Here is an 11,516-nt window from a genome sequence, read left to right as displayed (position 1 = left end):
CTCCCACCGAAACCAGGAGCTACCCGGACTTCTCTAGCTAGGCCATAGTGCCAACTGATGACCTCGACATACCTGCAAAAGTAGACATTGGTAATCACATTGCATGATTTGATATGCATTTTCAAAGTATTTTATTAATTGATTCCTCTGGTGCGTAATTACACACAAAAAGACTATGGGGGTCATTCCGACCCTGGCGGTTGTCTACCGCCAGGGCCGGGGACCGCGGATGCACCGCCAACAGGCTGGCGGTGCATCCATGGGCATTCTGACCGCGGCGGTACAGCCGCGGTCAGAAACGGGAAACCGGCGGACCCGCTGCCCTAGGGAATCCTCCATGGCGGCGCTGCAGGCAGCGCCGCCATGGGGATTTCGACCCCCTTACCGCCAGCCTGGTTCTGGCGGTTTTGACCGCCAGAACCTGGCTGGCGGTAACGGGTGTTGTGGGCCCCCTAACAGGGCCCCACCAAGATTTTCAGTGTCTGCTAAGCAGACACTGAAAATCGCGACGGGTGCAACTGCACCCGTCGCACCCCTTCCACTCCGCCGGCTCCATTCGGAGCCGGCATCCTCATGGAAGGGGGTTTCCCGCTGGGCTGGCGGGCGGCCTTCTGGCGGTCGCCCGCCAGCCCAGCGGGAAACTCCGAATTACTGCGGCGGTCTTCTGACCGCGCAGCGGTATTCTGACGGCGGGACTTTGGCAAAGTCAGAATGACCCCCTATGTGTATTAAAACTTCAAAAATTCATAACTTAAAAAGTACTTACCCGAATTTGATGATCTTAAATTTTTTATGAAAATCTGAAGTAATTTTGTTAATTGGTCTTGAGTTATTCTTTTGAATGTGTGGTCTCATTTATTGATACTGTGAGTACAAGTGCCTTCCACTTCTCCAAGATTAGCGTAACTGCTCGACCAAGCTACCATAAAAATTAGAGCATTAGGTGGTCTAGTTTTTAAGTCTGTTAACCTGCGTGTGGTTGCCGGGACCCCCTACACAGTGTGCCTAGTTTTGCACACTACATAGAGGGCCAGCCTCCTACAATTCCTTTACAAATTAAGCACTGCGAACATTAACAATAACCACCCAGACTCCTCTTCACAACTCACCCACCTTCTGGTGTTATAGCATGCATGATTTTGTAAATGTAAGTTATTTATATCTGAAGTGGGTCCTGTGAAGAACGACTAGGAAAATAAATAACAATACAGTGATGGGTGGAATGCTTGAAATCTGCTGCTAATAATTACACTGGCCACTTTCCATTCCACTGTGAATGGTATTCTTAAACATGGGTCCCATGCTTACTGCACAAAATGGAGCCACGCTGCACCCTGCTAATAAAGTCCAAGCAGGTCAAAGCCAGTGTGGAGTTGCTTGTGTTCCTATTCAGAAGGGACCAGGCCTGACAGTAGGGGCTGGAAACTTCCTATTGGAGCAGGCCCAAGGGTAGGTTGCATATAGCTGCTTCCTGTCTTCAGTAGCAAAGCATTCAAAGCATACAATAGAGTTGAATGCGAACCTGAGCAATAGCTAGGGGCCTAGACTTTAGCAGACATTCCACCTCTCACCTTTTGTGTTTCAAGTGTGGATATATGGACCACAAATGTCCCAGTTTGGTCATCACCTCTATGGAGGAAATGGCACCAGAATATCATAACCAAAATATTGTGACAGAAATATTGCTTGTTAAATTTTGTTTACATATCTATTGCTTCATTTGAGTTAACAATAGAAAGTTGAAATCCAGGTAGCCAGTATTTTTGCTAATGACATTTAGGACACAATGTTTGTGTCAGGTGATATTTTTGCTAACAATATGCTGACATACAACAACATGGTCTCTTTAGGCTTAGTAAATGCATCCAGTGCCTCAAAGCCCTACACTGTATATGTAGGTCAAAATATTAACTTTGAGAATAACTAGCCAAAGAAATCAATTAATCAAATGATGGATTTGGTAAAACAAAGGACCCAAAAATCCTGGCGTTGTTATGGCATCCCACGTACCGATAATGATAAAAAAAATGTTTTAACAAATCCGACCAAAAACCTGCTATAATGAAAGGGACTGACATGCTGTGCTAAGGAAGGAGAATGAAAGGTGAGCAAAGTATGCTACTGTGCTTTCTGGTGTTTGAATATCAGAATACTGCATGTAGAAATATCTTCTGGAATAAATAGTATGTCCTAAATATTGTTCATTAAAATATTATACCATTACTGTAGATGTCCTATTAACTCCAACGAGGCGATGTTTTGTAGATATTTAGGACACGATATTTATGGCAGGCAATATTCTGACAACAATATTATGGTATTGCACCACTTCTATTTCTACTGCAACTGAAGGAGACAAAAACAGGCATGGCGGGCAGCAGGACAGGAAAGGGATGCAAGGAGTCAAGGGCAGAAGGTGGCGAAGTGGAGAAAGGACTGAGAAGGAGGATGTGAGCAGGAAAGAGGGAAACAAACACACGAAAAAGCTAAGGGAATGGGAGAGAATAAAGAAGCGAAGGGAAGGGGCGAAATATGGGGTGAAATCGAGGCGGAAACCAGAAACGCCGGGAAAATTGGATAGAGAAAGGAGGGCAGGAGGAGGGTAGGAATATGGCGCTTGGAGCCTGGGAAGGAGGGCGGCGAAGGGTCTCCAACCGATCAGGCAAGCCATATGACAAAAGAAAAGGAGGAAGATGAATGTGGGAGGGGCAAGGAGGGGAAATAAAAGAAAAGTGTCTCTTGAGGGATGGGAAAGGAGGGGGCTTAATAGGGGCATCAGATGGCAGAATGCTACACTCAGGGATGGTAAGACTTGGACGCACACCTGAATCTACTATCCCACCCTAGAAGAATGTTTGTGTTGGGGGGTGGGGAGGGTGCTGTGAGTGCCTTATTCTCCTAAAGCAGCCCTCATCTTCTTCCGTTCACATTCTGCATTAAAAAAAAAAACTACTGTGATCAATTAAGGGAACGAGTCCAAGTGCCTCCCCTCCTCCACTTGCTAAATACCCCCTCCCTCTCATTATGGCCGCTGTCATTGGAGGGTACGGGGTGGAGGGGCTAGAGGCAGAAACTCTGAAGGGGAGGGTGAGTCCTCTGTCTTCAAGCAACTGAGAAGCGTTGCCTAGCAACAGCAGCTGGGGCCTGATTCCCATATAGCTGATGAGGTTAAAAGGCAGTCTGTGGGGCTCCTAGCGTGACCCGTGGTTTATTCACCAGGGCCCAGAACCAGCCCGTTTTTTGGGGGGGGGGTTAAAATATGCAGCACTATTTTTAATGGGACGCCAAAAAAGACTGCAGTTAATCGTCCGCTTAGGTTCATAATCCTGTCTTTGTCTTTATTTGCTATAAATTGAGATTTGAGCAATTGTAAATCGAATTGCTATAAATAGCTTGTAACATGGGGCACATGATGGGAAAGCATCTGTGGATGAGGGTGCGTGTGTAAGTGGGTGTGAGTCGCGGTGGCAGCCTGATGCGTTCGTTTTACTTGTTCACCTTTGTCTACCCAGGATCCTAAATCGAAGTGAAAAATGTCGTGCATAATACGCGGAAAGTGTTTTCGTGCATTTAAAGTGGTATTATCGCATCGAAAAGCAGGAATAAAATAAATTCTGCACATTTAACAAGCCCTGGAGCTCATTTATAGAGCACAAGATCTTCTTCGGATCTGGGACGGCATCGCAGCATTAATCCAGGAATCCTATATCGACTACCACAATTATCCTGGTCTTCCTGGGTTACAGCAGGGGCGTAACAAAGGCCCCCGCAGCCCCCGCGGAGTGTGTGGGGGGGAGGGAAAGCTCCGGGGGGAAAGGGGGTCCTCAGCACAGCATCTGGCCTGAGTGAGTCCGGACGGGCCCCCCTCCATGTTCTGTGGAGGGGGGGGGGGGGGGACTCCAGGTTTCTATACGCCACTGGGTTATAGGGTTGTCCTTGTGCATGTTTTATGGCTACATTGTATAGGTGGTGTCCCAGATTCCGGAATTACTGTAGTTCAAACCTCCAGGCAGAACCAAAGAGCCTTCAGTTGAAGAGTCTCCTGAAAACTGTGCAATTAAAAGGGGTATTAAAACGGGTACCCTGTGTACCAAGAGGGCAGCCCGAGGCAGTTCGGTGGTTGAAGGTGGGGCCCAGCGGCACTCATTTTTGGGCCTCCCACGCATTTTTTCCTCGTTAGGCTTAACTCAGACCAAACCAAAGAAAAATGGAAGAGGCGAAAAGAAGCAAAGATGAAAACGTAGATGAAAGAGTGAGATTTAGGACCACCAAGGCCCTGATTTAAGAGGGCCTAGTGGCACTTTAGCACCGCCTTAGCATCATATTTTTGACGCTAAGGCAGTGGCAAGGTGGCCTTTTCCCTGCGCCATATTTACAAAGTGGCAGAATGCATGCATTGCGCCACTTCGAAACCCTTTGCGCTACATTATTATGCCTGCACCAGGCATAATGTATGTAAAGGGTACGTAGCCCCGTTAGGGAGCGGAAAATATGGTGCAAAGAAATCTTAATATCTGCTCACAGCAGGCGTTAAAAGGAGACACACCATTGTTTACAATGGGCCCTATGTACTGTTCAGGGTTAGCGCCAAAATTTTAGCGCTAACCCTGAACAGTACAGAAATAACGTCAAAAATGTTGGCGCTATTGCCCCCTACGCTGCACCATGGTGAGCCGCATCTTAGATACAGCACACACATAGGGGCAGTAGGGGGGGCGCTAAGGGACGCGAGGAAAGTGGCACTGCACTGGGTGCACTGCCACTTTCCTTAAATCTGCCCCCAAGTATGAAGGTTGGTGAAAGAGGCACAAGGTGGAATCACAACTATGTGGCCATAGTGTTCTGCATGCCGGCATTCAATTGTGCCGTGTGCAGGCTTCTGAGTAAACCTTTGGACACAGGCTTTTTACTATTTTACAAATTAAGCACTGGACTGAGGAATGCTGGAGAGAGAATCATCCCCTGCAGTAGTCTGGATTGCAACTTCTGTTCCCCATTCTTATGCTCAACAAGGGTTTCAAAGTGTCCAAAAGACAACACGATGCACTGTACTGAACTCGTAATTAAATAAATAAGCCACTGCTAGGGTATTTCCTCATAGCCCTCATCAATCAATCAAGGAATTTGTAAAGCACACTACTCACCCATGAGGGTCTCAAGGTGCTGAGTCGGTGGAGGGGTAAGGCAGGAGGAGGTGCTGGGACGCTGCTACTCCTCGAACAGCCAGGTCTTGAGAAGTCTCCGGAAGGTAAGGAGGTCCTTGGTCTGGCACAGGTGGGTGAGAAGAGTGTTCCACGTCTTGGCCACGGGGTGCAAGAATGATCTGCCGCTGGTTGTAGTTCTGCAGATGCGTGGGCTGGTTGCGAGGGTGAGGTAGGCGAAGCGGAGCTGTCGGGTCGGGGTGTAGAACGAGAGCCGTCTGTTGAGGTATTCTGGTCCGGTGTTGTGCAGTGCTTTGTGAGCATGGGTGAGGAGTTTGAAGGTGATTCTCTTGTTGACGGGGAGCCAGTGCAGGTCTCTCATGTGGCCTGTGATGTGGCAGTGGTGGGGGATGTCCAGGATGAGTCTTACAGAGGTGTTCTGGATGCATTGCAGCCTTTTCTGGAGTTTGGCCGTGGTTCCTGCATAGAGGGCATTGCCGTAGGAGGTTTGCTGCTTACGAGGGCTTGGGTGACTGTTCTTCTGGATTCCATGGGGATCCATTTGTAGATCTTTTGGAGTATGCAGAGGGTGTTGAAGCAGGAGGCGAAGATGGCGTTGACTTGCTGGGTCATGGATAGTGAGGAGTCCAGGATGAATCCTAGGTTGCATGCATGGTTGGTGGGAGTCGGAGCGGATCCGAGAGTGGCAGGCCACCAGCAGTCATCCCATGCGGAGGGGCTGGAGCCGTAGATGAGGACCTCCGTCTTGTCGGAATTGAGTTTGAGGCAGCTGTTCTTCATCCATTCAGCGATGGCCTTCATTCCTTCGTGGAGGTTGGTTTTGGCGGAGTCCTTGGTGGGGGAGAGGATCAGCTGGGTGTCGTCAGCGTATGAGATGATGTTGAGGTTGTGCTCTCATGCAATGTTAGCGAGCGGAGCCATGTAGATGTTGAAGAGGGTTGGGCTGAGGGACGAGCCCTGGGGTACGCCACAGATTATTTTGGTGGCTTCAGATTGAAAAGGAGGGAGGCAGACTCTCGGAGTTCTGCCAGTGAGAAAGGATGTGACCCAGTCCAGGGCTCTGTCGCGGATTCCTGCATTGCTGAGGCGTGTGCGTAGGGTGTGGTGGCAGACAGTATTGAACGCGGCTGAGATGTCCAGGAGGATGATGGCTGCAGTTTTGCTGTTGTCCAGTATGGTTCTGATGTCGTCGTTGGCGGCAATGAGGGCAGTTTTTGCGCTGTGGTTGCTGCGTGATCCGGATTGGGAAGGGTCCAGAGTGCTGTTCTCCTCGAGGAAGCGGGTCAGTTGTCTGTTGACAGCCTTCTCGATGACTTTTGCCAGGAAGGGAAGCAGGGAGATAGGCCGGAAGTTCTTGAGGTCCTTTGGGTCCGCCTTGGTTTTTTTGAGGAGGGCGTTGATCTCGGCGTGTTTCCAGTTCTAGGGGAAGGTGAGGACTTGAAGGAGCTGTTGATGATCTTCCGGAGTTGGGGTGCGATGATGGAGCCTGCTTTGTTGAGGATGTGGTGAGGGCAGGGGTCGGATGGTGAGCCAGAGTGGATGGTGTTCATGATTTCAATGATGTTGTTGTCATTGACGGGGTCCAGGAGAGCAGGAGGCTGGTTGGTGGTGGGTCTGTGGTGTTGGTGGTTGCCGGGGGGCTGAGTGCTGAAGCTGTTGTGGATGTCTGCGATCTTGTGGTGGAAGTAGGAGGCTAGGGAGTAGCAGAGGTCTTGTGATGGCGGGATGGCGTTGACGTTGGAGCTGGGGTTGGAGAGTTCCTTCACGATGTTGAAGAGCTCTTTGTGGCTGTGTGCTTTGTTGTTGATGAGTTCTTTGAAGGCGGTTCTCTTGGCGGTTCGGATGAGTTGGTGGTGTCTGCGGATGGTGTTTTTGAAGGCTGTGTGGTTGTCCAGTGCCTGATCTTGGTGCCACTTCTTTTCGAGTCTTCGGCATATCTGCTTGGATTCGTGGAGGTCGGCGGTAACCCAGAAGGCCTTTCTGTTGGTGTGTCTGTTGGAGGGATTTTTGATCGGGCAAGGGGGTGTTGGCACAGGTGTCGATCCATTGCCTGAAGTTGCGGGCAGCTGTGTCAGTGTCGGCGGTGGCGGTGGGTGGGTTCTGGGAAAGGGTAGTGATTAGCTGGTCTTCGGTGACCTTGTTCCATCTGCGGTGGGGAATCCTTTGTGGGTGATGGTGTGTTGTGGGTTTCTTGAAGGAGAAGTGGATGCAGCAGTGATCTGTCCAGTGGCATTCGGTGGTGTGGCTGAAGGAGACGTGTTTGCTGGCAGAGTAGATAGGGTCGGGTGTGTGTCTTGCGGAGTGGGTCAGTGTTGTGATGAGCTGTTTGAGGCCGAGGTTGGAGAGGTTGTCAAGCAGGGTGGTGGTGTTGTTGTCGTTGGTGTTCTCGAGGTGGAAGTTTAAGTCCGCAAGGAGTATGTAGTCAGTGGATGCGACAGCGTTCGTGCTGATGACATCGGTGATAGAGTCATTGATCTGCCGCGGGGGCTGCGGGGCCTGTAGACGAGGATCCCTCAGAGGGTGGTGTTTGGGTTGGTGTGGATACGGAAGTGCAGGTGTTCGGCGGTGCTGAGGGTGTCTTCGGTGCTGGTCATGATCCTGAGGGTGTTCTTGTGGACGATGGCGATGCCTCCTCCTGGTTTGTTGGAGCGGTCCCTGCGGGTGATCTTGTAGCCGTCCGGGATGGCTATGGCGATGTCAGAGGCTGAGGAGAGGTTCATCCAGGTCTCGGTCAGGAAGGCTACATCTGGGGAAGCTGAGCCGATAAGATTCCATTGTTCTAATGCGTGTTTGTAGACGGAGCGGGTGTTGAGAAGGATACATCTGAGATGGTTGCGTCCTGCCTTGGTGGGTGGGTCGTTGGCATGGAGGCTGGTGAAGGTGCAATTCCGGCAGGAGAAGGGTCCGTGGGTGGTCTGCAGGGAGGCTTGAAGGCAGGCAGGAGAGTGGCCGGTGTTAAGGGCGCGGAGGGTGGCGGCGTCATAACGAAGACATGTGTGGCGGCAGTTGGGGGATGAGAGCCAGGGGCAGCGCAAGGAAGCGGAGGGGGGCGGGCCACAGGGTCAGCAGTGGTGGGAGAGCAGCGCGAGGAAGCGGAGGGGGGCAGGGCTGCAGAGGCAGCAGCGGCGGGGGAGAGAGAGAGAGGTGGGAGGGCGAGAGTGAGAAAGAGAGTGGAAGGAAAGGCAGAAAAAGTGCAGAAAAGAGCAAAAAGCAAAAGTGAAAGCGACTCCAAAAGGGCACACAGGAGAGCAAACGGCAGCAGGGGCACGGGGGCAGACAGAGAGAGAGAGTGCACGGAGAGAGGAGTGGAGAAAAGGAGGAGAGAGGCAGCCTAGCAGGAAAGCAGAGCTCTCCCACTAGACACCAGGGATGAGGTGCAGGCAGAACCCTGCAGGTGGAGGAGGGCCTCGAACTCCTGACAGGGGTCAGGAGTTCAGAGGAGCGAAGGATGAGGGATCTACTTGCAAGGTGGAGCCACGGGAGGCAGAGCAGTTTACTGACCAGAGCAGTTCACTGATGATATTCTTTATACACACCACTAAGATACTCACTAATCAGTGCATTTACTCAAACAGCTACCTGCAACCACCACCAAAATACCCACGGTTTTGCCCATCACCACCTATCCTGGGTACTATTGTACCCTAGTACACTGTGGTATTTTCCTATAACTCAGACCCTTGGCCTGTGTGACGTTCCTTCCTACAGCCCACCATCTATGGAAAATAGCCATGCCCAAAGCAACCACAATAAGCATTGGCAAATCCAAAGGTCTGTTTTTTGTTTGAGGAAGTGGTTAGTAATAGTGGGGCGACTTGTGTGTCTTGCCCCAGTTGTCCTAAAATGAAAATCCAAAAAAAGGACCAATGTCTTGGGCTACAAAACTGCAGAAACCGAAATTGGGGCTCCTTTGCTGAACAGACTCTGTTAGCAGAGTTAAGCTGAATCCTCAAAGAAGAGTGTTGCGAGAGGAACCAGAAGACTATGGGCCTGATTTCAACTTTGGAGGAGGTGTTAATCCGTCCCAAAAGTGACGGTAAAGTGACGGATATACCACCAGCCGTATTACGAGTCCATTATATCCTATGGAACTCGTAATACGGCTGGTGGTATATCCGTCACATTTGGGACGGATTAACACCTCCTCCAAAGTTGTAATCAGGCCCTATGTCTGCATTGCAGGTAATGAACTTAAATGACATACACAGCAAAATATTACATAGTATATAGCGGAGAAAAAGGACCAGTGTTTGTGTTGCACTTTAAGAAAGCCTATTTGCTCATACAACTTTACTTTGTGAACAAAAGAAGCTGTAAGTCGAACCACGAGACACAGTGACAGCAAAGTGAAACAATTGAATGTTCAAGGATAATTAGTGAATAGCTCCCTGTCTTTAGGACGAATAAGCCATTAATCAGCTATTAAAATGTGTGTCAGCTTAAAATTGAGTCTCAGTTACAACCTACATGTTACATTTGCAGTCCAACGAAAGGACTGGTCCATGTCCCATTACCTAGGCCTAATGGGAACAAAAATTAGGCAATTTAACCATTCTTAGAATGGCCATTGAAGCACCTGCAAAGCTTGAATAACACATGCAAGGTAATGGGTGAAGAGGGAAGATCCAGAGCCCACTATCTCCCTCTCTGTTTCTTCTGATTATACTTTTTTAATAATTGAAGGCAAGAGGGCGTAGAACAGTAAAGGCTGCCTGTAACCAGACCTAAAAATGGAGCATGCATCCATCCTATTTCTCATGTTGAGCTATATTCCCTGGGACCTCTGATACCACCGATTCATCCTGTATTCAAGAGCTCACTAAGGGACTCGTAGTGTTCGGCAGACTCTCCACCACCCCCCTGCCAAAGTGGATGTACCAACTGTGTGTGGCAATTGTCAATACTTTCCCTAAGTGCAGGAAAAATACAGTGTCTTTAAAATCTGAGTCCTAGTGCTAAAATGAGACACTTTTGGCACTACATTCGAGGATTGGGCTAGCTCAAGTTTTGAGATATTTCCACTATCAAGTACAAATAACCAGAACTACAAGAAGTTACTCCATCTAAGGTATATTCCATGTTGTTCATGATGGCATCCCTGAGATATACTATGTGTTCGAACAGCACCCATAGCAAACCAGACACAAGATGTTTTGATGTCATCCAGCATCGTCTATCAGTGATCTGCCGGACTACTCCTTCCTGAGCGTGCCCCGTTAAATCACGTTGTAGGGCGGTGGGGACAGCTGTGTCTTTAGTAACGCAGAGGGAACAATTCTGTGAGGGCCTATCTTTGGTTTGTCTCATGCATTTAAATGTACAGCCTTTTTGTATTTCACTATAGTAAATTGCAGATTCTGCCTGATTGTTCATATAACTGTAGCCTCATTTTGAAATTGGTATAGCAAAGCGAGAACTGCAGATTTAGGGGGTCATTCCGAACCCGGCGGGCGGCGGAAGCCGCCCGCCTGGCGGGAACCGCCAGAAGACCGTACTGCGGTCAAATGACCGCGGCGGTCATTCTGACTTTCCCGCTGGGCTGGCGGGCGACCGGCAGAAGGCCGCCCGCCGGCCCAGCGGGAAAGCCCCTTCAACAATGAAGCCGGCTCCGAATGGAGCCGGCGGAGTTGAAGGGGTGCGACGGGTGCAGTGGCACCCGTCGCTATTTTCAGTGTCTGCAAAGCAGACACTGAAAATCTTTATGGGGCCCTGTTAGGGGGCCCCTGCACTGCCCATGCCAGGGGCATGGGCAGTGCAGGGGCCCCCAGGGGCCCCACGAAACCCGTTCCCGCCATCCTGTTCCTGGCGGTAAGAACCGCCAGGAACAGGATGGCAGGAAGGGGGTCGGAATCCCCACGCCGCCATGGAGGATTCCTATGGCCAGGGGAAAACCGGCAGAAAACCGCTGGTTTCCCTTTTCTGACCGCAGCTTTGCCGCGGTCAGAATTGGCCAGGAAGCACCACCAGCCTGTTGGCGGTGCTTCCGCGGTCGTTGGCCCTGGCGGTCGATGACCGCCAGGGTCAGAATGACCCCCTTAGTGACTTTGCTTTCTACCAGACAGTACTAAATCTCCTTCCCAACGTCTTCTCTCATCTTCTCAGGAAAAAAAGCTTAGCACCTACTTGTTAGTGTCTACCTGGAGTTTCAGTAAAATCACGTTCTTTCCTTTGCTTACTGCATTGCAGAAAATGTATAATTATAGAGTAAAAAATACATAGACTTTAGCATTATGTGCTCCAACAGTTCAGACAGCAAAGCCTTGGTCTGTTGGCATAGCGAATCGCAAATAGAATATTTGCATTAAACATGTGCTAGACGTCTATTGGCTTCTGGAGTGTCTGTTTTCTTTCACA

This window comes from Pleurodeles waltl, chromosome 4_2 (genome assembly GCF_031143425.1).
Source record: "Pleurodeles waltl isolate 20211129_DDA chromosome 4_2, aPleWal1.hap1.20221129, whole genome shotgun sequence".
In the NCBI taxonomy this organism is placed as follows: Eukaryota; Metazoa; Chordata; class Amphibia; order Caudata; family Salamandridae; genus Pleurodeles; species Pleurodeles waltl.
Note: the sequence above shows the minus strand (reverse complement) of the source record.